This window comes from Pongo abelii, chromosome Y (genome assembly GCF_028885655.2).
Source record: "Pongo abelii isolate AG06213 chromosome Y, NHGRI_mPonAbe1-v2.0_pri, whole genome shotgun sequence".
NCBI lineage: Eukaryota > Metazoa > Chordata > Mammalia > Primates > Hominidae > Pongo > Pongo abelii.
In genome coordinates this window covers 16,399,420-16,405,307 of record NC_072009.2, presented here as the reverse complement: position 1 = coordinate 16,405,307, position 5,888 = coordinate 16,399,420, and positions in this window count along the sequence as shown.

Sequence of the window (5,888 nt, the reverse complement as noted above, 5' to 3'; positions counted from 1 at the left end):
GGCCCCCACTAAGCTGAACAGATCTGGATCTGCCTTTGAAGAACCATAACTAGCAACTGAACACTGCTCTCAGGGTTAGACCATTGACCATCATCTCCATTCTTTTCCTTGTTGGGGCACTCTTCTTTCCAATGCCCCATTTGCCTGCACCTTTCACATTGGTTCCTGTCCAACTGGGACCGGCTTTCCTCTCCCAGTCTTGTCTGCCCTCTTCCTCAGCCTCTGCCTCAGCCATGCCCTCTAGCAAATCCAGGGTTACTTTCTGCCAATTTATAGCAGCTATAAATTGAGTTGTCTCTTTATTTCTATTTCTGGTTTTCCTTTCTTCCTTTCTCTCCACCTCTTCTTCCCAGTTTATGTATACTTTATTTGCTATTTCCAGGAGTTCACTAATAATTTTCCTTTCAAAGCCTTCCATCTGCTGAAGGCTTCATCTTACGTCTCCCTGAGCTTGCCCTACAAAGGCTATATTTATCATATTTTGGTTTTCAGGAGCCTCTGGAATAATTGGAGTGTACAGCTTATATGCCTCACAAAGCCTTTCATAGAATGCACTTGGGCTTTCATCAGGCTTTTGGTGCACTTCTGATATTTTACTCATGTTCATTGCCTTCCTTCCTCTTGCCTTTATCCCATTCATGAGTGTCTTTCTATATAGCTGCAGCCATTCCATGTCCTCGGCCTCATTTGGGTCCCAGTTAGTGTCCTCATTTGGGTGTTGCTCCGTGGCCAACTGGCATGGGTTAGGGGTGGTCTCTGGGGCTTCCCCTTTTAACCAGCTGAGAGCTGCCTGATTAACTCTTCTACACTCCTCTGTATTAAACAAAGTTAGCAAAAGTTGTTGACAATCTGTCCAGGTCCAGTTATGTGTCATAATAATAGAATTCACCAAATCAATGAGAGTCTGAGACTTTTCTGCATATGAAGGGGTGTGCTGTTTCCAATTTAAGAGATCAGTAGTGGAGAAAGGCTGATAAACATAAAGCCTGGGGCCTCCATGTATCTGCCCTTGGTCATGATAAACCTGTGTCCTGATCTCTTGAAGTGGCATCTGCAAAGCCCATGGTTGGCCTGAGCAGAGGGGCCTAGCTGCCTTGCCCTGTCCATCTTACTTGCTTTTCTCTAATGGGGGCTTCTGTTCCTCTGGAGTAGGGGGGGAGACTGAGTCTCACTTTCCTCCAAGCTCGACTCTCCGGATGCTCCTGACTCTGCCTCCTGCCTTATTCTGTCCAAAGATGGGTAGACTGGCACATATGGGGGTGGACATTCCCTTTCCTCAGGTGGAGCCTGAAGAACCTGTTTTGTCTGAGGCTTTGAGGATTCCTTTTCCTGGGAGACAATAGGGGCTTTACGTTCCTCTGCTTCCTTTGGTTGGGATGCCTGAGCCACTGATGACTTTCAGTATCCCTCTAGGTAGGGCTGTAGCCACTTGGGGTGAGTTTGTGCCACATTGAGCCAAGAGGCTATATAGGGAAACTGGTCTGAGTATCCTGGTTGTCCTCCAACTCCTTAAACACATGGCCAATTAATTCCTGTCTATTGTAACTTCAGAGAGCCACCCCACATTAAAAGCAGGCCAGTCTATCTCACAGAATGTCTTTAGGTTTTGAGCATCCAGTTTCATCCCACAGTCATCTCTAAATCTTTTTTGTTTTCAATTATTTATCATGCACTCCAAAGGAGTTGGTTTCAATGCTTTTCCTCCCATTTTCTTCTTTGTGGCACACTTTCATTCTCAGGTACACCAGACTGGGTCCTATTATGGGAGTTTCAGATGCTGCTTACCCAGGAACATGCCTTCTCCTCTCACAGCCTGCTGCAGCCATGGAGCTGGTCCTATCAGCCTTATGCAATGTCCTAGGTCTGATTTCCCCTGCACTCACCTCAGAGCACACAGGCCGTGCTAAGAGATCTGTGCTTTCCCATGTCATTCCAAGTGTTGGCCCCTCCTGTGACCTTCTCTTTTATACACTTTCACACCCCTCACCTGCCCCAAGACTCCTCATCAGATGAAACGAGCCTCTCCCGAGTCCCAGGTGAGCCTAGTTAGGCTCCCACATTCACACACATACACACACCACTCCTACTCCAGGACTCTTCATTGAATGAAATGAGCATATCTCATGTCCCAGGTAGGTTCACACCCACCTACACACTCCCAGTTGGGTGGCAAGCCACTCTTGCCACTCTGCTAGCAAGCTCTTCCTTACTGCACTTGCCACTTTCATGGCCCATTTTCTCCCTTCCACTTTATCAGTGGGGACATGAGGTTCATCCAAATTGGCAGGCCACTCCTGCCACCCCCAGCCACTCTGGGTTGGATTACTAGTCAGTCCCCGGGAGGTGATCAAGCTCCCCTTCATCCCTATGAGATGGGCTTTCCTGCCTTGGGCACTTTCTCCTTACTTTGGTTCCTGAAGTGCTGGTATCATCCTCCAGTTTTGTTTTGTTGTGCTGCTGGGTAGGCCACCAGAATGCAAGGAGAACTGGTGTCCATCTGGGTGAAGCTCCCCCACAGCACACCTTGAATGTTGGGTCTCCCCCAGCCCCAGGTTCTAGTCCCACAGGCAAAGGAGACAGTAAATCTGTCATCTTCAATCCCCATAGGGGCCACTAGAAATGTTTCAGGATAATTTAGTAATCCAAGAGACTGAGGGGTTGCGGAGGATTTATTATTATTGTTTATGTGCACCAATCCAGTCAGATTAACATCCAAAGGACTGAGCCCTGAACAAAGGGTCAAGTTACCTTTTAAGAATTTCATGGGGTTGTGGGAGATCTGTGCAGGGGGAAGCATATTACAGAAGTGAGAAACAAAGGCAGTTATTCAATTGAGACTTGCATTATATCATTTCTTACTTTTCCAGGAAAAATATGTTTTATGACTTATGTTTATCTGTCTTAGTGAATTTGCAGCTGCACAGCTAGAGAAAAAGTGTCTTCACAATGCCTGCAAAAGGGAGAAATAAGTCTCCTAGCCACAGACAGAAAAATAGGCATTAATTTTTAAAGGACCTCACCTCTTACTCCTTCTAAGGGGGAACTGGATTTTATTACATAAAACTGAGTTTTTGCTTACACACAACTGAGTTTTTCCTTACACATTCTCTAATTTATTTTAATTCCTATTCTACCACTACACTATAAGGAAGACTAGAAGTGCAATCTTGCTGCATGTCCTCAAGGAGAGGAGTCTGGACGTTGATGAACGATGCTAACAATTATCATAAGCACTCATTTTCATCATTATTTAGCATGACACTGACTGAATAGTCTCCAGTGGCTCTTTCTTGCTATCCTTCTTCCGCATGAAAACCACTATAATATTTCTGAAATATATTATTTCAAAAAAATAAACAAAACCCCTTGATATACCTTCGTTGCTACCAGGATAAAATATGCCTTGTCCTTGACTAGACCTCCATGACCTGACCCCTGCTGACTGTACTGCTCTCCTCACATGTCTGCCTCTTTGTATGTGCTGTTCTTCCCAATAGAATGAGGTGCAAGTCCCCCTCTTCCGTTCTTCCCAGCTCTACTTTGCAGTGTATCAGGAGATTAATTTTGAGCCTTGTCTAATGAGATAGTGGGCTGGATTGGCAGATCTTACTACAACTTTGTCTATAAAATACATACTTAAAATTTTATTAAATTTTAGGAAGTACAGGGGTTCTTTTTTTCTTTGCTACTTTCCTTCCTTTTTTCTATCTACAAATATTCATTTGAATATGTACCAGGCCTCTTGATGGGTCGCAGGAATATAAAGATCATCCAGACATTGTCCCTGCCCTCATAAAGCTTATGATTTATTTAGTGGGGGAGATGTAGTAATCACACTGCACAAATTTGAATTAGATTCAAATACAAGTTGAAATAAACAAACTAAAATGAATTTGAGTTACACAAGATAGAAGATTACTTTCTCTCATATTACTGTAGATAGACCAGTGTTGATATTGTCAGTGTTAGTGACCCAGGTTCCTTCTATCTTGTCCCTTATCCCCAGCGTATGGCTTCCATTTCATAGTCCAAGATAATGGCTGAGTCTCCAGACATCATGTCTGTATTCTAGTAAGAGGAAGGAGAAAGATATAAAGAAAAACATGTCCTGGAAAATGAACACACCACTTCCACTTACAAATCTTTGGCTATAATTTAATCACACCTCCATATTTAGCTGTAATAGAGGTGTGTAAGTCATGTGACCTGTTGAAAAAATGGGGCTTCTGTTACCAAGAAAGAAAGTGAAAGCAGATAGAAGGACCAGACCAGGCTTGTCTAGAAGATTAGTTTAAAGAAAAACTTACAAAGAATTGAGATCTGAAAAATAGATAGGCTTTAACCAGGGGAAGAGTGATCAGGAAGAATAAACATCATGTGCAAAGGACCTGTGGTGAGAGGAAGCCCAGCCTGTTGGAAGGACTAGAAACAAAACCAAAAAAAAAAGAAACAAAAATCCACAGTGACTAAAGTAGAGAGGAGGAAGGAATGTGAAGCAATGTAAAGGAATGCAAATATCCCCTAACTAAGTAGTCAGGGGACAACATTGCAGAGCCTTGGAGGGCTAATTAGGGGTTGAGATCTTCACTCTAAAAACAATGGTTTGTAATTGAAGGTCTTTAACTAGGAGGATAGTATGATCAAATTTACATGCTAACTTGTAGGAAACAGATTGGAGAGGACAAGAGTGGATGTTAAAAGGCCAGTGGCCTCCAGATGACAGATGAATGTAACTTGATCTAATAAAATGCTAGAAAAGAAAATAAAAATGGGAGGAGTCAAGAACTCTTTTTAGAGGGCAAACACAACAGGACTTAGCATGAATTAGTGTGGGAAGGGAGTGAGGAAGAGGAGGAAGGGATAAGAATGGAGCAAGAAATAAGACATGAATTTAAGAATATTCAGTAATACATATGGAAATGAAAATTGACATTCAGTCAATGCAAGGGGATCTCAGGATACTTGTGCAACATAGCACACATGAAGTTCTATAATGTAAAATCCCTTGAGACATGATGTTCATACAGGTCCATTGTAATTTGTCTTTCTTAAGATCTATTTTAAGGAGTACATCCAGTTACGCTTTCCATTAAATTCCAAATCTATTTTGCTTTCGGTTTAATATTTGCTATCAGTTTCATATGGTAGGATTTTTTTAAAAAAAAACAAACTTTATTCTAGAGGCAGCTGTGACCCTCCAAAACATTTAAGGGGTCTCTACAGATTTTGAAGTGATGAAAATCTCCATTTCCCTTGCAGCCCTCTCAAGTTCCTCTTGAAGAGGAAGTGAAAGTTAACTCCCAGTTCTTCCTGAGCCCAGAAAGACAGCTGACTGGGAAGAATATATATAAATGGATTATATTCAAGAGTGCCTTAGAAAAAAGAAATACTACATTTTGGGAGGACAAGGTGGGCGGATCATGAGGTCCAGAGATCAAGACCGTCCTGACTAACACAGTGAAACCCTGTCTCTACTAAAAATACAAAAAAAAAAAAAAAAAATAGCCAGGTGTGGTGGCACAGGCCTTTAGTCCTAGCTACTTGGGATGCTGAGGCAGGAGAATGGCATGAACCTGGGAGGCAGAGCTTGCAGTGAGCTGAGATCGTGCCACTACACTCCAGCCTGGGTGACAGACAGAGACTCCATTAAAAAAAAAAAAAAAAAGAAAGAAATACTGGTCATTCATCCTATAAAATCTATTTAGCAGTATTCTATGTCAGGCCCTATTCATAACTGGAATGATCAGACTGGACAAACTGAGTCTGTCAGAAGGCAACAGGTAAGGAAGAAGACCACCTCTCTTATTGTCTCATACCTCAGAAAAAGAAAGAGGAAGCAAAAGTTAAAGAAAGGCAAAAATGAGATCAAAAGTCAGGCAGCCCAGCAC